A 26,831-nucleotide genomic window follows, 5' to 3' on the forward strand; every position below is an offset into this window, starting at 1 on the left:
ATTTTGATTGAATTAGAATAAATGTTGTTAATATAAACATACTGCATGCGATTTTGGAGGTAGTTTTTTATTAAATGTTAAAGCAACCCCACGTATGCCGTACCTTTGAAGCTTAATTAGTAATATGTCATGTTGGATCGTATCGAAGGCCTTTCTAAAATCTAGGAATAAGCCTAAGGTGTATAATCTATTTTCAATATTGCTTATAATTTTATCCTTTACTTCTACAAGTGCCTGCTCTGCAGATTTAGATTTTTGAAAGCCGTATTGACATTTGTTTAATACATTGTGCCTGGAAAAAAAATTGTCTAATCTAGAATTTATAACAACTTCCAATATTTTTGAAGAAATTGGCAAAACCGAGATTGGTCTATAATTCTGTAGACGGTGTTCCCCGCCACCCTTAAAGATTGGAGTAACTCTTGCAATTTTTAGTTCGTTAGGAAATATTCCAGTTTCTAGAGTAAGATTGATTACATGTGACAAGATATAATATATTTGTTGGGAGACATATTTGGCAGGCCTTGGCTTGAAGTCGTCTACGCCAGCTGCGGCGTTATTTTTAATTTTACTTATAAGCCCTTCTACTTCATATGGCGTAGTTGGAAATAGCATTATCGTGCTTGATAAGGAAGTCATTGCGTCTGTGATACAGCATTGCGAAGTGTCTTCGTGTTCTGGTGGTGAACCAACGTCAACAAAATGCATATTCATTAGATTTGCCATTTGCTGTCCACTCACGTTCCTGCCGTCGATAGTGACACTTTGCGTTCCCTGCACACGTTTTTTCCTATCAGTAATTTCGATTGAGTTTCTTTTTGTACGAGAAAGCCTGTCGTTTTCGACACAGTAATGTCAACCTCATAAAATGCTTGACTGAGATCTGAGATCTCATCCAGAAGGGGAGAGATACCTCGCGTTGGCAACATTAAAGAGGAAAGGAAAGTGTACAGTGCCTTGCTCAGTGCTACCGGTGCGGAGGAAAAGCGGAACGACCAAGGACGAGGCTGGCAGATCTGTCGTAGAGAAAAGTGCGGATATAATTGCACACCTTCGCTATTTTAGCTAGTGGTTACCAACTGTTCAAGGAGCAGGTCGTGGGACAGGTCGTCGGAGGCCCCCTTGTGATCTGCGGCAATGAAAGCGCCATATTGGGAAGTGCTCGCAGAGTCTAGTACATCGTGTTATATGCTGAGCCGTACATCCGGAGTATAAATAACGCTACGGTAGTCATACAGAATATCGGCAAGGACGGCGGTGTCGGCAAAACAACTGTGTCGCTGCATGGCTGTAGAACCTGCTCAACCAGTTTGGCCAGACATAATGTAAAAAAATCGGGCGCAGGCCCCCCAAGAAGGCTGGTTTACCGGGCTTGGGAATCAGAATGGCTGTGGCTTCCTTTCGTTCCTTGGGGAGGGTACCCAACTCCCAGATTAAGTTGGTAATGAGCTGAGTGGTGTCTGAGTCAGATAGGTCGTAGAAAAAAACAAAAAAACAACGAATCCTGCCAGGACCAGACGATATGTTGCGTCGAATGTAGGTGAGTGCAGCGCACAGGGAGAGTGTTGAGAGAACTCATGTAGTTCGCGTAGCGTCGAGTGTCAGGAAGGCGAAGGTAACGTTGTCGTACTGTGTGAGGTATTGGGAGTTTGTTAGACTAGTGGCGTAGAGGATTTTGTAAATTCATTTCGCCCTATAGGATTTAACTTGGCCTGCTTGTATTAGATGACGAAGTAGAGACCACATTCGTGCGGTATTAAGCGTGCCATGCAGCTTTTCACCTTGCGTATGGCAGTTTTGATCAACGAGCTTGGGGGCATATGTTGCAGCATCTACAGTGAAGTATGCAATGCATAGTTTCGGGCTTCTGGTTGTAGCATTGAAGTCGCCGCCGTTTGGATGGGACGCGGCGCATTTCCGATAGATGGTGGAGGTAAGAATCTATATGTGATGCATCGGGAGGGGTGTTAAGAGAGCTTGTGTCGGTATAGCCGAGTTTGCAGTGTCTGCACCGAATGAATGACTGTGTTGGCTGAAGTAGAGGAGGAAGAGCGAGGAAGGCAGGCCAGCCCATTATACGGATTTGCCGTTCCTCCCCGCGTACTAGTTAATGTTATGGGTGGCAAGAATCGAGTGGTCACTCCCGAGCTGTGTCTCAAGTTTGTGCCAGGTGCAGGGTTTTGTGCCACGGTACAGGGTGAGTCCTGGACATGTGTCGCGTGAAAACACTGGTGCCAAGACGTGCAGGTGTCGATGGATCAGTAAGTAGAATGAGATTGTGTTTTTGCATCAAAATGTGTAACTTGCGACCCTTATGAGTGTCGCCAGGGTAGGCTCAAGAGAGATGAGGCGCCTAAAACGTCCTTTAAACAACATGTTGAACCGTCCATAGACGTCTGGGGGGCAGCTATAGACATTGAGTGGGCGGAGGGGTTGGGTGTTACGTTTGCCTGGGGAAGCGAGGAGGGTTAGAGTCAGACATGTAAAACGGCCTGGTTGTTTGAAGTGAAGCAGACTAGGTTGGCACAAGGTGCTCTTGATTGGGATTGGTATGTGCCACATCAATCAATCAATCAATTTTATTTTGTTTCGCAAAGAACGATGGTAGCTGGGGCGAAAACCTGCAACAAATGCAGATTGACAAAGCCTCAGCTCTAAGATGGCAGTTCACGTTCAGCAGTGAAACACAGGTGCCTTCTCTGTTGGCCGTTTACGTCCGCTAATTATCAAGTTCGCAAACCTGAAGGCTAGAAATAATATTTTGAATTCAGAATCAGTACTAAAAGAAAAAGCTGTGTTTTTGATAACGAGCACTTTTCGCCGGAAATTCGTCATGCACGACGTAAGCTAATCGAGTTCGCGAAGGGTTCGTATTCCAATGTTGCCATTACTTTGCGTTATAACAAGCTTTATGTCGACAAAAAGGTCTTTGTCTATTGTTTGGAAACTGACACCACCCCTGAGCTTGGAGTCATCAGGGTCAGGAGGCCGTAGCGACCGCTTCGACTAATAGGTCCTCTTCCAGCCCTGCACAAACATCTTCGCCATAGCAGATTAACAGGAATAACAGATATTGTCTACCTGTTGAACAAACTTCGATTATTTATACCAATATTCGGAGTGTCATTAAAAACCGTGAGGCACCTAATGCCTTTTTAAAACCATCATCCGCTGATTTAGTTTATCTCACAGAGATTTGGCTCTCTGCTAAAATACGTGACGGCGAATTTTTCGCGTGTGGTAAACTTTTCAATGTGTATTGCTATGATAGGGAATTCACATCTGGTGAAGGTGTGTTAATTGCTGTATCTGAGAACATGACATATTTCTGTGTAAACATTTTCACTAATATTGAGTTTCTTTGTGTGTGCGTTAGTGCAAGCAATAAACGTATAGCTTTTTGTGTTTGTTATAGAGCGCCCAATTATTCTGCTACTTTCCTCAAAGAGCTACGCGACGCTCCTAATTGGATTTTAACCAGGTTTCCTGACGCTCCCTTCTTTGTCTCGGGAGATTTTAGCTATTCTAGCATTGTGTGGACTGGTGTGTTTCCTCTCTTCTTCAGAATGTCTAGATTTTCTAAGTACATGCGTTGATTTCAAGCTAACGCAGCTTGTCATAAAGCAAACACGTGTTACACCCACAACTGTCAATTTGCTTGACCTACTGTTAACTAACGTCTTTACCGTATCTTGTTTCTAAAATTTCTCATCTTTCTGAGCTCAGCGATCATTGTACGTTACACCTCGCTTTAAATTTACCTGTAGTTACTCCCTCCGAATGAATCAAATTTATTCGCGATTATAAGAAAGCGGATTTTTACGTCATTAACAATGAAATCGTTCTCTTTCTGGATGGCTACATCAACTCTTTTTCACAACGATCAGTTGAAAAATATTAGAACCTTTCTAAACATATTGTTAAATCACTCATGGATACATACTGTCGTGAGCAAAAGTCTGGATAACACGGGAGCGCCGACCGAATTGCATCGCTGCGCTCCCTGACGGCGCGGCGCCTGGTGCCGAGACCCACGCAATGCGCATGCGCGTCCATTCTTATCTGCTGGCCCACTCATTCGCTCGTTTCAACGCGATGCACTCCTGAGCGATTAAATGGGCGCTAGGTGCCGCCCCGGGAACCAAGATCCCGAGAGCCTCACTCACCGCTTGGGACGAGCCCGCGTGCTCCACGGCACGCGCCGTTCGCGCATATCTTTCCCACGACTCGGCGACGCGTTCCAAACTGTCGCTTCTTTCATTCGTTATTTTTAAGCTTTCCATCCTAAATTTGCCCCGGCTACAATGCAAACAGCTGCTGCTGCTCAATTTATTATGCACGCGTTGTAAAGGGTCAAGAAGTCAAGAAAACAACAAGAGAAAAAACTGTTCAAATTCCCTTTGTACGTGATATACCAAGATCAAGGTATGCGAACTATAAAAACCTGAGGACGATTTGCTTTTCAAGTTCTCTGGTCGGATGACGCGAATATTGAGCAATAAAGCAAATAGTGAAGGGCAAGCACACAACGGGAAAAAGACAAGGTATACACGATGGAGATGTTTAGTTGTAACTAAGGACAGGGCGGGGGGCGAAGAGCGGAGGAATAACCAACCAGAAAAAAGTTTCAGCAACATGCAGCTATCATGTAGCTTTGGTCGTATAGAAGGAAACTGATACGCAAAACAAAACAAAAAAAAAAAAAACATATCTAAATTCACCTTCACCTACCACAGAAATATGCTCCCTTTTTAGCTCAACCTGACATTTGTACTTTAAGGTGGTTGACGCGTGTTGAATCATATATAATTTTCCCAATAAAAAATGTGTTATCTTTGTCGCGTTTCCAACCTGCGCTAAGCGTGACTAAAACTGTTTTGCATGTACTGTTCGTGTTCAGAACAAATTGATCATGTTTTGAGTAAAATGGAGTGTTGACCTTTCTACTTCCCCATTTGTTCGTCAGACGAAGAAAATTGTGCGTACGTGTGCACTCACGCAGGCTGGCATAGAGAGTCAGAGACCGACAGACAGTTATCCATCTAGGGTTATTATTTCATAGGCCAGTTATTCATTTTGTCATTACACCGAATAGCCTTTATTATGAGACCATGCCACCGCCTTATGCTCTTACAAAATTATCAATAGGCGACTCGCAAACTGTGCTTGAGTTCAAAAACCACAAATATAATTTTTTGAAAACTTCTATGTTGTTGTTGTTTCTTTGCACTAAAAGCACACAGCGAATATGAGTGACCCAGAGACCCCTAATACTTCATCTGGGGCCGCCCGCAAAGCAAGCAAAATTGTTGTGTGTGTGTTCATACAGCCGGCAGCTTGTCTACCTCAGTGGGCGTCTGGTGTCTCAGCAGTAGAGGAGCGATTTAGCCAGTGCTGTACAGCCGCAAGCCTGGGGTCTTTAACGTGCACCACGCAGTATTGATCCACGGCCGCACGCCGGTACGATGCTCATCCAGATCGAAACGGGCAGGGGTGGGGATTGAACCCAGGACCCCTGGGTTATGCAGCGCAAGCTTTCGCTCCACGTGCTCCGAGCTGGTGTGCCCACTCGGCAATGGTATTCGCGTTTTCACGAAGTTGATCGAAAGAAAAAAAAATCGGCTAAAATGTTTGAAAAAACAATAAAAAAATTGGCTGAAGCTGTTTTGAAGAGGATTCCATGTTTGTAAATTTTAAAGTGACTCACTTTCTGACATTGTGGAGAACTGCAGCAATTTTCTTTTCACTAACTAAAAACGTATATTCACTTTTGGTTCTCAAAAAACGATGCCTTTAGATCAGGCATAAAAGTGTCGTAAATAAACTATACTTTTCAATATATTTAAATTTACGGTGGATGTTTTTTTCACATTGATTTTGGTGGTCATGCAGGTTTAAGAATCAACCGGCCATGTTTAAAGCGGTATTGAGTGGCGACATGTCATTATTCTCGGGGTGATGTGATGTGAATACGAGAAATTCGATTTTGTTGATTCATAAATCTGTATGTTTTTCGTCACCCTGTGTTTGGGCGTGCAACGCGAACTTGTATGTTTGAGTTATATAAATAATATAAAGGACATGAATATGTCAATCACACCAAAGCTCTTTTTTTTTATTTCTCCCCTGAACTAGTGGCTGCAAAACTTTTCGAGTCTATTCTATAATACAGAGCTATTTTACATCTTCATTTCTATTGAGATGTATCTGGCAGTTTTGGCAAAAAATGTTGTATATTTTTCTTTAAATTCGTGTGTATCTGAAAAGGTTTTTATTACTGAAGTTTAAACAAAATTTGGAGCTTACCGGTTGTACACGTAGGTAATAAATGCAAACGTACATGAGTTCGTTGCATTTACTAAGTATATTTCAAACTTATTATTGGTTTTCAGATTATCTTTATTATGGAGAATCCGCGTACCTGGAACTTTACATATACTATAGTGGAACCATAAAGAAACATTTCGACCACAAAGCAAAGGTGCTGAAATATTTGAAAGCGTTTTTGAAAAGGGTGAGTACATTTAAGCGCCTTGCACCAGCTTATGCTATAACTCTCGAGATATTGTTGTGGCACTATTAACTAAACAAACAAAAACTCACGTAGAACAGTGATAGAAGTTAACTAGATCTGCGGAATTTTCAAATTTTCGGCCACAGGCATGCATTGACTTGAAGCCCTGCCTTTTTTCTGACATCAAATTTCAGTCGGCTTTTCCCCCACACTTAAACATAATGTAATTGCTAGGATTCATACGCAAAATACCTTCGTGCTTTTTTCGAAGCTTCGCTCATTTGTTGGTGTTTTATTGCACATGGGCCTGAAACTATGCGGCACATTTGTTTTACTGAGTAAAACTCTGACCAGGGAAGTAACTTCCCTGGTAAGAGTTCAACGTTCTATTTTCACGATTAATTATAAGTATTTCGAATTTAAAAGTTGTGAAGAATTGAAAAAAACTCACATTGAAAATAAATCCCAGGAGATCTCATTCAACAATGAACATCTTTGCTGCGGGTGAAGAATGTAGTTCAAGCGAAATATTTTGTTTTAATTTATTTTAACCCTAAAGGCTCCTTCGGGCGTTACATAAGGGAACGTGTTACAAAAATTGGTGAAACAGAACAAGGTTATAAAAATTATAATTATATTTAACCCATGAATTCACAGATTCGTTTCGAGTACTTTCCAAAACGACACTTTGTAACTGCGTCGTTTTATTTCAAATATATAAGCTATTCTAGTTACAGGGCAAAGAAAGTTTATTGATATACATTAATGAATCCATATTATAATGTCCTCTGAATGCAGGAATTAGACACTGTTGTTTCGGAATCCCATTTGTTGTAACGAATGTATTGCTCACAAAATAAACAACGTGGCAAATAATAATTAGAAGGTATATATAAAGAGGAAGTAAATTATGTTCTCAACCAGCAGCTCGTATCCTCTAGCAGGCAATGCCGATTTTGGCCGTGATTTTTCTGATAAATCACTTTTTAATGCTTGACTTCGGTAAGAATTTACTCCTGGCCTCTCTGATTTTTGTTATTTATTATTGAAATTATGAAAAAAAGACATGATGAAAGCCACAGGTTGCGTGCCAATGAGTGCGTACTTTATGATGACGTGAAGGCTTCTAACAATAAATACAAGTGTAATCTAGGTTTCGTCATTGTGAAGTGAAGAAGCTATGGGCACATAAACGATCAATATGTATAAGTGTTTTGCTACAACTGACAAAATGATGCCGATTATGTTCAGTTATATTCTTAGAGATGATAGTTCCTTTAGGTTTTACAATACAGGTATATAGAGCTATGTATGCATAGTACAAATATCTAGAGCTTTTTATGCATATTACAAGTAGATAGAGCTATTTATCGCCAACTGTTCAAGCTGTAATATGCAGTTTATCGCCTTCTAGAATCGCCTGATTGGCAGTATTACTAAGCAATTAATATATTGTTTTCAGGGCCTTACTTTCCTTTTTAAGATGTTGGTTGAACTAAATACAACCGCAAATACATTGTTCTGTTTAACTTTCTTTTCATGATCAGTTATATAATCTAACAAAAACCTCCAATATAGTAATCTTTGTTTCACCGTATCCACAAGCAGCTCAGTGCCTTTTGTGTAATACACAAGTAAAACACAACTCTAATAAAAACCAAAATATAAACAATAGATATCCAACTACGTAAATAATATAACATAGTGATTGCGGCAAAAAGTTGCATCACCAAAATTTTCACGGTGGCGGCAAATCACAGTCGCTAAATTCAAGTTGTCTGCTACAAGTACTACACTCAGACAAATGCCTGCGCGTCTACTTACCAGTAAAGCAATCCAAGAGTTAATCTCTGTGATCTACAAAATCAGCTCAGCAACTGATGAGGCGGAACATCCGTTTAAATATAAAACTGAAGTCTGGGCTGCGCTATTGCGCAGTGTAAGGCGTCATGCTTGCATTGCCAAATGCTACAGCGCAGGCTAAATTTTGAGTCTAAACAGATGTTCCGCCTAGTCGTTCGCTGTGCTGATTTCGTAGAGTGCACTACTACTACTACTAATACAATGACTACACTAATATTAATAATATAATAATATTATAATTGTTTTAACATTAATGTTTATTTTATGCTCCAAGACAACCACACGGGTGTTCACATTGGCGCACACAAGAATATAAAAAGATGAAACAAAACACGTACCGCTTCAAATGTACAAATTATCATGGCTACATATGGTGGTTATACTGCACACAAAATGTACTACGGAGTTTCAACTTTCAATGAAAGTCTCCAAATCGCGGCGAAAAACTTGGAGATGCATGAGAATGTTCAAGCTAGAGGATGCGATTCGATAAAATGAAATTTGCATACGGGACAGTGGTGAGAGTTAAAACATGAATTGAACGTAAAGTACAGTAAACATCTTTGTGACGCGACAAGGAATATTAAAATGGACAAAACTCAGAATTGGATCAGCATCAATTCAACCGCTAACCACCCTGCGCAAAGAATCAAATAACGTTAGAATTTTGAATTTCACAAAAGCCAAAGTAAAACAGTATTAAGAAAAAAATCACAATCATAATAAAAGCGACCCTGAAAGTGCCTGTCATATACAATGCCCATCATCCTTTGTTGCACCGATTCAGTATGTAGAGACTGTGTACGTGTTAGTGAATTCCAAACCACTGAGGCAAGTTCAAGCTGTGAACGAACTAATGCACAAAATAAACAAATCATAAAAGCAGGGTCTCTAAACTTTTGAATTATGCGAGATACACAAAAAATTGCCTTTATTCATCCTCTCATTGTCCCTCATCTTTGAACGGAACAACGAGTCCCAACATTACAAAAAAGGTCTTATAGTTTTCAAGCCTGATTTTTCAAAAGCACTACACTCTTCTTCACTTACTCGTCTTCCGGACAGCAACACTGAGAAGAAACTGTTGTTAAAGGAAAACTGAAACAGTTCTGTATTTAGGAGAAATACCAAAATTGTCTTCATTTGGCCTCCAGGATCACGAATATTGAAATTATTTTTCAAGTTAGTGCACGAAGGCTGCAGAAATTGACTTCCAAAATACCGCTGAAGCTCCTCCTTCCCGGGGGGCGAGGTCATATGAAGAGTTTTCGGGATCTCCACTCTTGCTCATTTTCTTCACCTTTCAAAGATGTGCACGCGCACTCTTTCTATTTTCAGAAAAGGTCAAAAAGAGACGTCCCGACTTGTGTCAATGCAGGGGAATCTGCGATCTTGCATGCTTGCAATTGCAGGCGCTGCCCACACCAGCGGCCCGCGCTTGGCGACACAAAGATTCTATTAGGACGTCACGACCAGTCAGATGTTTTTCGTGTTTTCTTGTGTTTAGTTATACATTCGGGGAAAACGAACGTAATATTCGAATTCAGGAGATAAAAATACACCAGAATTCACCTCTAGCTCGTTTTCTCCAAGAAGCGTTTCAGCTTCCCTTTAAGTTCGAACAAGGGACTTTTTTAGGTTGCTGTAAAACACGCGTCCAATATGGCGTAAGAGTACAGTTGGCTCGTCTGAATCGTACACCACAAATATAAATACGGTCATAAGCTGAGCATTTTAAACTTGAGTATGTCAAAAAAATGAAAGCCTGCTTCCGCTTGTTTTCTTCTCCTGGTGCTCTTCCATCAGGCATGCAAATTATTATGTTCCCATTTGATGGGATAGATAAAAACAATTTTCTCGATTTAAATATATATTGTAATCAGCAAAATACAAATGTAACGTATATGTAACGATACATTCCATTTTTAAACTGTAACGGGAACGAGTTTCTTTTTCACATATGGAACTTATAAGGAAAACGCAATCCAAAAATCAGAAGGAACGAGAAACGACCTTGCTTTCCTTTTGTTTTTTTTGAGGAACGTGTACAACACTGAGAAATTCTAATTCGGAATGCTATGGCACAGCCACGTTTTCGATACATAAGTAACATCAAAGTTGGTAGTAATAAGGTTACCCTATCAAAACATCCAGCAGACCGGTTCTGGTGTGTTCTTGTACTTCCCAGTGTAAACACCAGATTATTCGGATGTGCCCTCGTGTAAACAGCAGACACACATAATCTCTTTTGCTGTCAACATCAGACCCGCCCAATGTGTCTTGATGTGCACATCAGAACGGCTTAGTGTGTTTTGTTTTGCACAGCAGAACAGAGTGTGTGTTTTAGTGTGCGCAACAAACAGCCTAATGAATCCTGACGCGCACATCATAGTACCTTAATGAGTTTTGCTGTGGATACCACACCAGGTTATGCAGCCTAATGTGCACATCGGAGGAGTTTAGCGTGTTTTGGTGTGCACACCACACCAGCTCGGTATCCTGATGTGCATATCAGAGCGGCTTAGTGTGTTTTAGAGTGCACACCGCACCAGATAATATAATGTATCCTGATGTGGCACTTTTGGCATTTTTAATGCCTTAGGTTTCAGTTTCCGCTTTAATTTCCGCTTAACGAGGCAAAACAAAACAAAAAATCGTTGAAAATGCTAAATAAATCAAAATATTTTCTGTTTTTTTTTTTTTTTTTTTTAACTTCGTTGTCGCCGAGGTTGAAACCTCGGATGATCTTCGGCAGCGTCAGGGGCAGCGCCTTCCTTGGATGTAAAGACTCCAACTGATAAGGTTGACCCCAACATCCTGGACGGCGTTGGAGAAGATATTTTTGAAATGGGGGTATGTGCTCATAAGCGGGGTATGTCCGTTTACGGAGACTGTAAGAGTAGCTTTGGTCCCATTGTTTCTAATTTATTTGAGCTGCGCGTCCCAAAGAACCCCACGCTTTGACAGTTCACTGAGAAGCAGATCATTGAACAGGCCGTGATACATTTTGTCTTACTTTGTGTGACGATCTGTGTTGGAAAAGACACGTCAATGTCCTGAAGTTCTTGTTCTTCTTTTGTTTCTCTCACTAGCGCTCTAACGAGCCACTTCCGATTAGCGTCTATTGCGCTAATCGTTGGTACTCAGGCGAGGAAAGTAAAAAGGAGGCGTGTGATTCATTGAGAAAGCAAACTCCGATTAAGCGCGCAGCAGTCCCTTTCCTCCATACTCGCCTGAACAGTTCCGACGCGATTGCTGAAGCAAAGAGGCTCGGCCCGCCGGAAAAAAGAAACCGGAAGCCAGTTGCTTGCGTACTTTCTCTGCTTGTCGTCTGCTTCAAGAACGTGAAACGCCGCCGTCCTATGCGACAGCTTTCCAGCAATGTTTCTACTCCTGTGACGTGATTTCCCACCGCTCTGTGACTGGGCAGCTCGAAAACTGCCGCTCCGCCGCGGAGAAAAATTTCCAACCTGGTAGAACCGTGCCACTCAGCCGCTCCGGCTGGCCAGAGTGCCGCGACGGCAGAAATCGAGCCGCTCTAGGGCCAAAATCGCTGCATGTGAAACAGTGTTGTACGGAACGGCATTACAACGAACGGCGTTTCTGGAACGCGTTCCTTTTAGGTGGAACGAAGGAACGCGGTCGTTGCATTTTGCATCCGTAGAACTGGAACGGGAACTCGTTACATTTTTACTGTAACGGCAGAAGGAACGGCGTTCCTTTTGTTTTCGTTCAGAGGGTCATTTTCATTTTATTTCTTAAGGAAATTCTAAAAAAAGTTTCAAAGCCATATTTTTACAAAGAGCAGGGTCTCGGTAACTTTCTTGTTACTTATCTCATACCACTTGCTACACACGCGCACTTAACTTCAGTGATGCTAAGCCACAGGTGGCGCACAATACTCGCAGACAACATTCTGCGGCGATGCAGTCAAAGCTATGGGAGAACGCGCGGTTGAGCATCTTGAGCACTCATTAAAGCAGTGGACGCGCTCTCTTTACTTCTTCTGAAATAGCTGTCCGAAAGTATAGTGCGGTAACTGTGGTCCCACGTAACAGCAGTTAAATCTGAGCTAATCGCGGTTAAGAGTGCCCGTGTAAGAAGGGTATTATGGTTTATATTGTGGGGCTCTCGCTTGATAACTGTTGGGAGCAGGAAAGCTAGTGGACACTGATTCTTCTTTCAGTGCCCAAGACTGCAGAACAAAAAGCAAAGCTTTTAGTTGTAGAAAAATACACAAAAAAGGGACGTCTCAAGCTTGACTACTTTCTTTGCCTCCACGAGTCCTCTTACATCCAGTAACCTAAGACCGACTACAGCTATCACTGAACTTCCACAAAGAGACCTACAATTACAACGAAATAACAGGTTGCCAGGTATCGAATGCACCCTTCTAACCCGAACATTGGTCATTTAACGGATACCCAAAAATTAAATATTGTATCCTCTCCCCTTGTTCCCCACCTTCAATCTCAACAACGAATTCAACCTTCACGAAGAGGCACTGGTAGTTTTCAAGACTGACCTTCCAAAAGCCCCACTCTCTTCTTTACTTGCTCGTCTTACGGACAGTAACATCAAGAAGCAACTGTTATTAAGTTTGAACAAGAAACTTTCTTAGATTGAAAAGTGCGAGGTTGCTCTAAAACGATCATGCAATGTGGGGTAACAGTATATTTGGCTCGTCAGAATCGCCCACTACAAACATGAATAAGGTTAAAAGCTGAGATATTAAAGAGTGAATATATCAACAGCTGAAACCCTTGCTTCCGCTTGTTTCCTTCCTCTGGTTCCCTAATCTGGACACTTGGCGAAACACTCGGCGAGAAATTCGGCGGCCGTGAATGGTCGATGCCACACTTGACCTTTGCGCAGGCCAATCAGAGTCACCCGATTTCTCAGCGACTTTTCGCCAAACGTACAAATTAGGGCCCCTCCTTCAATCACGGCATTTATATTCGTATCTTGCCATTTCATGGGATAGATAAAAGAGAACAACAACAAACAACTTTGTTTGATTTAATTGAATATGACAATCAACAAAATACAAATGTAACGCATATGTTACAATACGTTCCATTTGTTAAACTGTAACGGGAATAATAATAATAATAATGATATTGTGTTTTTTATTCCCTTTACAAATACATACAAATAATGCTGGCCTACAAAAGCAGTATCCTGCTTGTGCGTACGACCAGACAATCTAGCGAAATACATATTAATACATCATGATAAAAAATCGAACGAGTACAATGTGGCCATTGATACCAACATTAATACAAAACAAAGCCGCAATTCGGCACAAAACAAAATGAACACAACTATCGAAATCATTAAGAGGCAAGTATACAGTGATGGGAGTAAAGCAGTGTCTATGGAGGTAATGAGAGGCACCAATTTTTTATTTCTTTTTTAAGTACTTTTATCGAATTTATTTTTATTAAAGGCTCAGTGAGCTCATTAACTAAGATGGGAATAAAGTGAGCTGTGCATCTTTTCCCGTATCGCGTGTAAATTCTGGGGATTTTAAACCTTTCTTTGCGCCTTAGTTCCCTAGGCTTGTCCACTGGAACCTTGAAAGTTGCATCGTAGAAATAATTTATAAACGTAACGTATCTATGACAATTTTTAAAGAATAAAATTTGGAGCTTCTTTGCTTTATCTTTCATATCTAATGTTCCGTACGTAGTTCCGTATGTAATGTTTTTAACTATATGTTTTAAAATTCTGTCTATTGCATTGGTCTTGCATGGAGAACAGTGACCATATAAAGTGATTCCATATCGTAAAATTGACTCAGCTAACGACCTGTACACCAGTAGTCTTATCTTTACGCTGCACAAGCTTTTTATTCTGTACTGATATGCTGAAACGGCACGTAGTCTTTTAGTCACAAATTCCCCATGTTGATTCCATGATAAATGTTCGTCCAGGTATAATCCTAGATATTTTACACAATTATCGAATGGCAAAGGTTTACAAGTACAATTATTACACGGTGTCGAATGAAGTAAAATTCTAGGTGACATATCAACACGTTTATGAGAATTTCGGAAACACAGTAACTTAGTTTTGGCAAAATTTACGGAAATGGCATTTGAGTTAAACCAACCTATTAGTTCATTTATATCTCTTTGGAAGACTAAAACAGCATCATAATAGTTTTCATAAGGCAAAACTAGCACCGTATCGTCAGCATACTGAAATAGCTTAGATCATAGAGGTACAATACCCAAATCATTTGTGTAAACGTTAAATAAAATTGGTCCCAGAGTGCTACCTTGTGGTACACCACATTCGACTTTAGCTGTAATACTTATATTACTCATAATTTTAACCATTTAGGGTCTGTCGTTAAAGTAATTCTGAAAAAAGTTATAAAACTTGTGGTAGGGTTGCCTTGCTGCATGCCCATCCGGGAGGAACAACACGGATCCGGGGTTTCCAAAATGAGAAACTACATTTATTAAAGTAACATCAAAGGGTTGTTAGTAATAAAGTATAATAATTCCGGGCATTCGACCTACACGTCCCTGTGTCGCCGGACCGTCTTTCCTTCCTGTGGGCGTGTCCCCCTCTTTTATCCACTTGCGCGGCCGGACGTTTGCGCGGCCCAGATGTTCTCTGGGTGGTCGTAGTGGCCTCTGGTGGTGGCGGCCGGCCCTCGCTCCCACAAACTGTCCCCTGAAACCCAATCTGTAAAGCTTTTCAAGTAACAGAGAATGATCAATGGTATCAAAAGCCTTCGATAGATCTATAAAAAGTGCCAGGGCAATCTTGTTATTGTCTAGTGCTTGATTAACACAGTCAGAAAAATCTTCTCAAAGTGTAATAGTGCTTTTTTGTTGTCGAAAACCATATTGCGTACTAGAAAATAAATTAAATTTATCACAAAAATTGGTGATTGTTAGTTGTACCCACTTTTCGATTATATGAGCTAATGCAGGCAGAATGGAAATGGGCCTGTAGCTCTCCAGTTCCTGTTTTTTCCCCTTTTTATGTAGTGGACGTATAATAAATATCTTCAAGTCCTTAGAAATTCTTCCGGTTTGAAAGGTGTCATTAATTATTTTCATCAAAACATCTTTTAATTTATCAAAATTATACCGAAAATCTCGCACTCTAATATTATCAAATCCTGGTGTTTTAGTTATTGGCATAGCATTTATACTCCTCAAAAGTTCGCTCTCCGTCATCTGAGGTAAGTACGCCGAACTAGAGAATCTGACCTGTGAAGTGACGGGATTGGGACCATTCAGTGAAATGTTATTTTTTATGGTTCTTAGGAAGTCAACAAAACACTTATTAAATGATTTCGATAACGTTAAATAAGAATCTAATCCAGTAAAGCTTTTTTTAATTGTATCATCCACGCTATTTTTAGACTTTCTGCCAGTTAATTGGTTTACTGGGTTCCATGTATTTTTTATATTTCTTCTCGAAGAGGTGAATCGATTTAAATAATGTTTCCCTTTTTCTAAACGTATTTTTGCTGTCACTTTATTGAGCACTGCACGAAATTAATTTCTTAGTTCTGTGTTTTTGGGATTTTGCCTACATCTGCTCCAAAGCCTTTCCTTTTGATCACAGAATTCTAATATTTCCTCGTTTATCCAAACATTCTCAGGTTTTCGTTTCTTCAACTCTATTTTTCTGGTACCTTTAGAATAAATATCTTGAAACGTGTCCACTAGTTTGTCATAGGCTACAATATGATCGAACTCGCATAAAGAATTCCAATCGAACGATTGTATTAAATTTTCAATTTTTTTAGTATCTAGTTTAACTTTGTACCCATTTTCTAAATCTACATTTTCAGCAGTAATTTCGCCCAATATTGAGAGTACAGTAATGTAATGGTCAGCTATTTTTTGCTTAATGACTCCAGACAGTGTTTTCAAATTACTAATTCTTATAACTATGTGGTCAATACATGATTTTGTAATTTTATTACCATAATATTCCTCCCTCGTATAATTTTGAATGGCATTTTCTAGACCATATGAAGCGAGGGTATCAAGATAACGCGGTACTCTTTGTTTATTCTCATTCAGAACATGAATATTGAAGCCTCCTGCCAGAACTAGGTATTTGTTGTTATTAAATTTATGAAGGAATTCTTCCAATTCATCACAGAATATAGGTATATTTGAACTCAGTGGCCTGTATACAGCACACACAGCATAAGAAAAATTATTTTTGTGAAGAATAGCAGCACACACTTCTGCTTGTACAAATGAAACATCTATTTCTTTCTGATAAGCATTTGTCATTTATGTACATCATAACTCCGCCACTTTACCTTTGTTCTCGGCACAAGCAGAAAAAATGAAAGCCTGGCAAGGAAAATGTAGCGCAACCTGCCTCATCACCACTGACCTCACTCAAGATAAGCACATCCAAACTTGGTAGTCGCGTAGATAAAGTTAACATTCACTGATCCCAATGTCTGTAAATACTTCTAACATTTACATGAATTAAGCTTAGTTTAGTGTCAGCGTTACTTCTTTCCGCTCTAGAACTTTCCGTATATCCGTCCCACTCACGGAACGATTCAAAAAGCGATTCCATGATTACCTAATTTTGATTAAGCCTCGTTCGCTCTCAATCTGAATCACCGCCGCTCCCTCCTTCTGCCTTACGAATATCTTTCCGTTCTTCATCCAAGTATACATGTATCCCTTTTCCTTCGCACGTGCCTTGGTGGACCACAACAAACTTTTCAGCGCTCTAGTCAAGTTTTCATTTATAAAAATGTTATCATTTCTAAGAGTAGTTCTTTTTCTCACCGTCAAGTCCCGTGTACGCCTCTCGATGAATCTCACCAATATAGGTGTGATTCTTCCTTCTTTAGCTTTTAGCCTGTGGGCAGCCTCGATGTCGTTCGAAGTCACTGGTGCTAGGTCCAGCTTTGTTGCCATTGTGTTGATTACGCTCTTAACATCTTCATTCGGTCGTTAGACTATACCATGGATTTCAATATTCTGCCGTCTAGAGTACAGCTCTGCATTGTCGATAGCCTTTCTTAGTTCACCAACCTCTTCATCCCTCTGTGATATCCTTCCCTCTAGTTCACCGATTTTCCGCTGTAATTAATTTACTGTTTTGTCTTGGTTATCCAAATGAACATTCAATTCCTCATACCTTGCTGTCAGATCATTCATGGCTGCCTCGATTTCTGCTATTGTTTCACTCTGATTTTCTATTTTGAGCACAATCGGGTCGGACCTCGCAGTCTGCGCCTCGAGAGACCTCTCAATGCAAGACGTCCTATTAAGGACGGAGGTCAACTTTGCACTGATAGATTCATTTTATTTGAGTAACCTTTCAAGTTTTTCCTCATTTGGGGTCAGCTCTGACGCCCCTTGAGATACCTCGGGAGTCACAGACTGTCGTTGAGAGTGCAACCTGCAGGTGTTGCATTGCCATTCGGAAATTTCTACGTCGTTCATTGACTTCATCGCATTTTTTGTCATTCCAGAACACTTGCCCATGTGGTAATAATTTGTGCACTCCGAACACTTAATACATGCAGCATCATGTCCAATTTTTTTTCAGGCAAGAGAGACAGTCACTTTTTTCAGCCATTTTCGTGAAAACACAAAACAAAAAGCAAAAAGCAAAAAAAAAAAAAAGCAAAAAGCAGACCAGCGAAATGCACACCCGCGCACTTACAAATAGTAAGCGAGTGATTATGAAATCTTACCTACAAAAATTGAAAACTTAGTTTTCGTGGCGATGCATTCCGCTGGTCTGCGAGAAGTTGTTCAGCGACTGCCGCTTTTATAGCCCAGAGATTCCGACGATAGGCTGTCCCGATGCGCTGTCCGCCAGCAGGCCCGAGCAATCATCCGCTGATAACTGGGTATCGATGCGGTGGCCGCCGACGTGCAGCTATCTCTTGATATCGTCGCTTGAATCCAGGATCGGCCGTCTCGTTTGTTTTGCGGGCAGATGGGCGCCTACAAAAATTGAAAACTTAGTTTTCGTGGCGATGCATTCCGCTGGTCTGCGAGTTCCTCTTTCACAAATGGAACTTGTAACGGGAACCCGTTCCAAAATGAGAAGCAACGAGGAACGAGCTTTCGTTTTTTGAGGAACGTGTACAAGACTGATGTGAAACCCCCTACAGCGGAACTACAACCGGATCGTCTGCATGCTGGGCAAACAGGAAGCACTGGAGAGACACTCCATACTGGCCTATTAGAAGTAGCAGCCCATGACGGCTCAGCAAAGATTACTGTCGCGAAGACTGCTACTGGGCCTGACGCTCTTCACCCTTACATCATCCAATCATTATCGTACTCATCCGCACATTTTATTTGGACTATACCATTTCATCATCATTAGGAGCCTCGCTGCAGGCCTTCAAGGTATGGGCAATTGGCCTTTCTGCGGCGCCTCGGCTCTCATGAGATGAAACATCCATGTCATATCATATCGATCATTTCATGTTATTAGGCGTATAAGATATGTTAACGTGTTTTTTTGGTAACTTAATATCCTGTCAAGTGCAACCCGTGCATTTCAAAGTGCTGGTCCCATATTTTATGAAAATATTGTACTTCTCGATGCCAAAGTGTAAAGGGGCCATAAAATGATTTTTTTCGTTCTTAGTTTTAGTCCTCAACTCAAAATAGAATTGAGAAATCACGTAATCATGTCATGCTTGTTCGCCGGTGCGTTGGCTCTGAGGTTCTTACCATGCTTTTTAAGCCTGCCACAGAACTTGTCCTTCGCAATTGATGATAATTTTCGTCAGGGCACTCATTGGCCACGAACGCGAATCCCAATATTCGTCAACGGATTAATTGTTGGCGAGCGCATACGTCCGAGTAACGCAGTTACAATTTCCAATCCGTGAGCTTGGGTCGCCTGAGGTGCTTGGGGTACCGTTGCCGAGCCTTGAGAACCTGGGATGTATCATAGTGAAAAGGTGGAGAGGTTTTGAAGGAAAGGAGGTGCGAAATAGTGCACTATATTTTTTCAATTGTTCATACAGAAAGGCTGACTTTTGACTTTCTATTTCCTTTATTTTGGCCCACTAAACGATATGCGATTAGTAAAGCCCAAATCTAAAATCATTTATCCTAGCCGAACATTCATTTCGGTCGCATTCATCGGAAAACACAAGGTGTTCCCGGTTTGGGTATAAACGAGCTGCACAAGATTCGTATTCATAATTCAGTGAAACACTGGTTGATGTGTCCTTTACAAAAGAAGCCTCCATGACAAGAAAATTAACAAAATACCGGAAAAATGCAAGCTTACACGAGGAGCTTCACAATAATGGTTCGTCCTATTCCAATCGTCGTCGGGGAGATGTGGTGAAAAGCGCAATTGGATAGAAGCAATGATTACGGCTAGTACGCAGTGGGACGTAAATACAGACGGAGCACAACAAGTCAGACGAGTCGAGAATTTCATTAACAACTTTATACAAAAAAAAGTATCCCGGTAACGCCGTGCGTCAAAAAATGAGCATAAACAAAGTTTCTTAAGTAACACATTGTAACTGTAGTTCAAATTGCGTCCAAGAAATCGGTCGTACACAATGCCAATAAAATACTTATGAAAATGCTCCATCGAACACGATGGATGCAGCAAAACACACAGAATTTAAAAAGAGGTTCTAAATTCTCCTCTATTAAAATTTTGCATAAATATACATTTATTGCATGGCGCCCAGGAAGCCGATGCGCTGTATTTTATCGGTTTAACTCCTTTCCAACTTCCGCCTAAGCATGTTTTTCTTCCCCCCGGCAATTCAAACAAGCTAGTTCCTCCCCCCCGCCCCCCCGACCTAAACGAGGGGAGGCTAGCATTTAGGCATGCGTTTTCTATATCCCATTATGTTATTTTATTACAAAATAACAGTCGGCGCATCATGATGCACTATTTGATGTACCTATTTATTTGCGGAAGACACTCTTGAAAACTAGTTTTGCTCACATTGTTTTTTTATTAAAATTTCGGCGTAGTTTTCTTTTGTACCGTCCATACCGTCGCAATGCTAGGCTGTTTTAAGCATAAAAATATAGCGGGTATTTCAGCAAAGAGTTTAAAACATGCTACCAATAGAATGGTTCAACAAGTAAATACCACTGTTCGAGAGCAAACTGCCAGCTAGGGTGGACGTCATGGACTACAATAAATGTACTTATGAATTTTATAATTTACTAAAACGTAATCACTTTCAATTAGCAAAAATTAAAATATGGCTTCAGTTGAAAACTTTGTTCAACGTCATAAAAATCGCCTAGATCAGTCAGTTTTAGGAAGTACTTCAACGAAATTTCAAATATACCCTTCGTGTTCACGAATAGGCTGAATATATGTGCATATTCCACAAAATCGGTAAATGCGAATCGCACGTTTGTATTCCGAGCCTGATGGGTGTATTTTTCGTTATAAACGGCCCACTCTGGCAAACGCTCCGGGAGCAGCCAGCGGAGAGCACGTCACATCCGCCGCAATCGTGACGTAGTTTGTTTCGGGACCTTACATCCGGACGCACCGGACGCCCTGCGAGCTACCTTAGCCAATCCAACTCTCTGGACGTAGTTCGTGATACGCTTTCCGCGCGTCGCTGTGCCCCCTCTCTAAGGTCGCGTGACATTCTCACGGCCTTGGATAGTCTCCGATGGCTCGTAGCATCCGTTGGAAGCAGCCGAAGCACCCACCAGCGATCCGCAAGTAACTCTAATGTTGTCTTTGTACACATTTTGAGTGACGGGTTAATCATTTATAATCTTGTAGAGGGACAATAGCAACATCTGGGCACACAAAGGAGAGTCTTGGGGACTCCCTCAGGTCTTCTCTCCTGGTGGCGGGAGGCGAGACAGTTATCGTCACTAGCTGTCAAGGTTCCTAGTTGGGCATTCCAAACGAGGCGTTAGCGACATCCACCAGGTGCTCTTTGCTAATAGTTTAATTCGTATTAAAATTCCCATTCGTCTCTTCTCCAACGACCGACTGGTGTGTCTGTTGTGTAAATGCTCCATTGAACAGGAACAAACTAAGAAAAAAGAGCCGAAATTTCGTTGTAGTATCCCTTAAAGTGCATATGAATCGTGGAGGTGCGCTAAACTTTCCACTCGTGTACCAGGCTCGAGACTGCCAATGCAAAAACGCGGATGTTTTTTTTTTCGTTTTTTTTTATTCCGCATTTTTGCATTACAATTTTCTGCCTGCCAGCATGAGTGACAGCTTAAGCACACTTCTACGCTTTACAGGCGCTTTACGCATTCCTAAAATTGATTTGACAACTTATTTGGCAGCGGCGGCGGCAACTGGAGAACCTGGCTAATCTGACTACATCGACTGTTGCAGTGCCGTCTTAAAACCGCGCTGGACTCCGCCACACTCGCTGCCTTCAACCAAGCTGCCGGGGCTGTGGTGACACTTGTCGCCCACGTTTTGCTGCTTTTTCGTCGGCGGTCCTACTGTGCTGCTCTGCGAACCTTGAAACTGCAACGGACTCTGCCGCGGCCGGTGCCGTTCTGGGCATCGACAGCAGATAAGCGCGGTGTTTCCATCGCGGTGCTCATTTGGCAGCGGCGGCGGCAACTGCAGAACCTCGCTAATCTGACTACAACAACTGTTGCAGTGTCATCTTGAAACCGCGCAGGACTCTGCCATACTCTCTGCCTTGAACCAAGCTGCCGGCGCTGTGGCGACTGCTTACGCCCACGTTCTGCTGCTTTTTCGTCGGCGGTCTTACTCTGCTGCTCTGCGTACCTTGAAACTGCAACGGACTCTGCCGGCGCAGGCGCCGTTCTGGCATCGACAGCAGATAAGCGCGGTGTTTCCATCGCGGTGGTCATTTGGCAGCGGCGGCGGCAACTGCAGAACCTCGCTAATCTGACTACAACAACTGTTGCAGTGTCATCTTGAAACCGCGCAGGACTCTGCCATACTCTCTGCCTTGAACCAAGCTGCCGGCGCTGTGGCGACTGCTTACGCCCACGTTCTGCTACTTTTTCGTCGGCTGTCTTACTGTGCTGCTCTGCGTACCTTGAAACTGCAACGGACTCTGCCGGCGCAGGCGCCGTTCTGGCATCGACAGCAGATAAGCGCGGTGTTTCCATCGCGGTGGTCATTTGGCAGCGGCGGCGGCAACTGAAGAACCTCGCTAATCTGACTACATCAACTGTTGCAGTGTCATCTTGAAACCGCGCAGGACTCTGACATACTCTCTCCTTTGAACCAAGCTGGCGGTGCTGTGGCGACTGCTCTCGCCCATGTTCTGCTGCTTTTTCGTCGGCGGTCCTACTGTGCTGCTCTGCGTACCACGAAACTGCAACGGACTCTGCCGGCGCAGGCGCCCTTCTGGCATCGACAGCAGCTAACCGCGGTGTTTCCATCGCGGTGGTCATTTGGCAGCGGCGGCGGCAACTGGGGAACCTCGCTAATCTGACTACATCGACTGTTTTCAGTGTCATCTTGAAACCGCGCAGTACTCTGACATACTCTCTGCCTTGAACCAAGCTGCCGGCGCTGTGGCGACTGCTTACGCCCACTTTCTGCTGCTTTTTCGTCGGCGGTCCTACTGTGCTGCTCTGTGTACCTTGAAACTGCAACGGACTTAGCCGGCGCAGGCGCCGTTCTGGGCATCGACAGAAGACAAGCGCGGTGTTTCTATCGCGATGGTCATTTGACAGCGGCGGCGGCAACTGGAGAACCTCGCCAATCTGACTACATCGACTGTTTTCAGTGTCATCTTGAAACCGCGCAGGACTCTGACACACTCTCTGCCTTCAACCAAGCTGGCGGTGCTGTGGCGACTGCTCTCGCCCACGTTCTGCTGCTTTTTCGTCGGCGGTCCTACTGAGCTGCTCTGCGTACCTTGAAACTGCAACGGACTTTTCCGGCGCAGGCGCCGTTCTGGGCATCGACAGCAGATAAGCGCGGTGTTTCCATCGCGGTGGTTATTTGGCAGCGGCGGCGGCAACTGGAGAACCTCGCTAATCTTATTACACCAACTGTTGCAGTGTCATCTTGAAACCGCGCAGGACTCTGCCATACTCTCTGCCTTGAACCAAGCTGCCGGTACTGTGGCGACTGCTCTCGCCCTCGTTCTGCTGCTTTTTTGTCGGCGGTCCTACTATGCTGCTCTGCGTACCTTGAAACTGCAACGGACTCTGCCGGCGCAGGCGCCGTTCTGGTCATCGACAGCAGATAAGCGCGGTGTTTCCATCGCGGTGGTTATTTGGCAGCGGCGGCGGCAACTGGAGAACCTCGCTAATCTTACTACACCAACTGTTGCAGTGTCATCTTGAAACCGCGCAGGACTCTGCCATACTCTCTGCCTTCAACCAAGCTGCCGGTGCTGTGGCGACTGCTCTCGCCCACGTTCTGCTGCTTTTTCGTCGGCGGTCCTACTCTGCTGGTCTGCGTACCTTGAAACTGCAACAAACTCTGCCGGCGCAGGCACCGTTCTGGGCATCGACAGCAGATAAGCGTGGTGTTTTCATCGCGGTGGTCATTTGGCAGCTGCGGCGGCCACTGAAGAACCTCGCAAATCTGACTACATCGACTGTTGCAGTGTCATCTTGAAACCGAGCAGGACTCTGCCATACTCGCTGCCTTCAGTCAAGCTGCCGGCGCTGTGGCGACTGCTCACGCCCACGTTCTGCTGCTTTTTCGTCGGCGGTCCTACTGTGCTGCTCTGCCAACCTTGAAACTCCAACGGACTCTGCCGGCGCAGGCACCGTCCTGGGCATCGACAGCAGATAACCGCGGTGTTTCCATTGCGGAGGTCATTTGGCAGCGGCGGCGGCAACTGAAGAACCTCGCTAATCGAACTACATCGACTGTTGCAGGTCGGTAGGCATTCCTTTCTCTATTATTCTGACATAACCCTCATTGCCGCTGCCGCCGCTGCCATGCCCCTGCTGAATTGTTAGTGCTGTGTTTCCGTGCTCTGCAAAAATGTCCAGTGTATGGTCGGCATGTCGGTCACCCATCATGAAGGAGGAGGAGGGGTCTCTAGAATGTATGGAGTGTGCGAGCACATAACATTTCGGAAAATGTGCGGGTATCACTGAGAAATCTTACAAAGGAAAAAAAGCAGCCGCAAAAAAGACCTGACGGTGTCCAATGTGTAGGAGCGGGTACCCGCGTGCTAGCTGCACTGAGGACAACCAAGCTGAACTTAATATAGCGTCTGTTCTAGCGTCGATCAACCAGAAGCTGGAAGGCTTGCCGCTCCTAAACAAAAAAAGTAGAGAGCATGGAACTTTCCATCCAGTGCATGTCTAAGCAGTTCGACAACTTTGAGAAAAAATATCAAACGTCATAAAACAGATATCAAAGAACTTAAGAAAAGAGTGACAGAGCTGGAGGAGAGAGACGAAGCGAACATAGTAACGTAGGAGCGGCTCCAACAGGAGGTGAACGAACTGGAATTTAGGAGTAGACGACTGAATCTCAAAATTCATGGGGTCTCTGCGGAGCAGGGTGAGGATCTGGTGGTCTTGTTAAACAAAGTTGCTAATAAACTCGAGGTCCCCGAATAACACAGAACGATATTGTTTCTGCCCACAGGCTGCCCGCGAGATAGGGTAACGTCCCCGGAATTATTGTTTATTTTACCAGGCAGCAGGAACGAGACGCGTGGCTAAAGAAAAGAAATACCCTAAAGAACAGTATGCTACGTATTTTTATACAAGAAAACCTGAGAAGGCACAACAAGGAGCTTCTACAAAAAGCTAAAGATCAGTCAAAAGAAAAAAGGATATGCGTTCGCGTGGTACACATGTGGAAAGGTTCTTGTGCGAAAAACTGAAGGGGCACGAGGGATTTATATAAAAAACGAGGGCGACATTGCCCATCTTTACATAAGCTAAAGGAAGGAAAGCTGCTTCAATGACTGGACGCCTTGTGTCTCAGCCCCAAGTTGCTATCGCTCCGCTTGGCTTTGCACGCTATATTGCATTGAAGCAACCCGTTTCTTTATCTTTTTTTCACTTGAATGTTAGGTCAGCCAAAGAAAAAGATGACAGTCTGCATCTATTGTTTGATTGTCTTGGTTTTTCTTTCTCGGTTATTATGTTCTCAGAAACCTGGCATACAGATGAGTCTTGCATTTTTATTTTGCCGGGATATCAGCATTATTCACTTCGTCGAGATAAAAAAGAGATTGCGGTGTTTCATTGCGTGTATCAAATGACTACAAATGCGAACTTGTATCAGAATTTACTCAAGTTACAAGTGATTTTGAGTTTTTGTGTCTGCGATCCGGCTGATATATATTAGCTGTGGTTTATCGTCCACCATCTGGAATCGTGGCGAATGTTTTTAACTTTCTGAACGGCTTCCTAAACTTTGTAGTAGAAAACAAGTACACTATTTTTCTCGGCGGAGAATTTAACATTAACATGCTTGCAAATACAACTTGTAGGCAAGCACTTGATTCAGTCATTGCCCTTAATGGTTTTAAAATTATGGCAATGAGCAACAAGAATTACATGTACTACGCACTCACTCATTGATTTTTTTGTTAGCAACCATGACGCGTCCTCCATCACTGGTGACGCTGTTAGTACCCATATCAGTGATCATCTGGCTATATTTATGTTGATACACAAATCTCATAAACCTAAAAAAACGTTCAGCGCAGCTTACTTTTCAAATTCAAAACATAACAAACACTGCTCTAGAAGCCTTTAAAGCGTCTTTAAGCGTTAGTGACTGGAACCAAGTATATTCGAAAACAAACGCGAACCTCGCATACGAAACCTTTTTACAGACATTTCAAAATCTGTACGTGGAGAGTTTCCCATAATACAGGACGGTTAAGCAGTGTTAAATAATTCGCAAACTTTGGATGACAAGGAAGCTTTTGAATAAAATAAATGAAAAAAAAGTCTCTTTCAGCATTTCTTGAAAACAAGAAACCCAGATGATTTAAGGCTGCGGTCTCACGGCAGCCATCTTGAACAAGGCGTTAGTTCAATCAATAGAATGCGACACGCACCCCTGGAGTGGCCGAAATATTGGTTCACGGTGGGATGGCTCGAGTACCATCACGTTCCTATCGTGGCCTTGCTCGCGCTGTGCCAGCTGCGCTCAAATGGCTCAATAGCGTGGCCCAGCAAACTCATGTATGCGAGACTGTCAGGCTGATATAGGGACATGCGGTTCGGCGGTTGCCACGGGCTTTCGCAAGAAATCTTGCCAAGAAGGAAGGAATCAATTGTTGATTGACGTGCGAACATTCTGTCAATGAAAAATTCTTCTGCAGGAATGCACGCTCAGTAGACTCAATCTCCCAAGACACCAGTGGAAGCGGACGTCTAGTAAGCTGCTTCGCGATTTATGGTATTTATCTTGCCATTATAATGACGACTGAAAAGTAACGTCACGAAATATTGAGTTTCACGTGATCCGGAACATTAAAGGGGGTTCCCAGAAGACAAACGGCCGTTGCAATATTGTCGGAAGTACC

At 42.9% G+C, this 26,831-nt stretch overlaps 1 pseudogene; it reads left to right on the forward strand.

Moving 5' to 3' along the window:
- Positions 1–26,831, forward strand: part of LOC120844736 — an 80,090-nt pseudogene that overhangs the window by 13,455 nt on the left and 39,804 nt on the right.

The sequence above is a fragment of the Ixodes scapularis genome, unplaced genomic scaffold (assembly GCF_016920785.2).
Source record: "Ixodes scapularis isolate PalLabHiFi unplaced genomic scaffold, ASM1692078v2 PGA_scaffold4__175_contigs__length_147842914, whole genome shotgun sequence".
NCBI lineage: Eukaryota > Metazoa > Arthropoda > Arachnida > Ixodida > Ixodidae > Ixodes > Ixodes scapularis.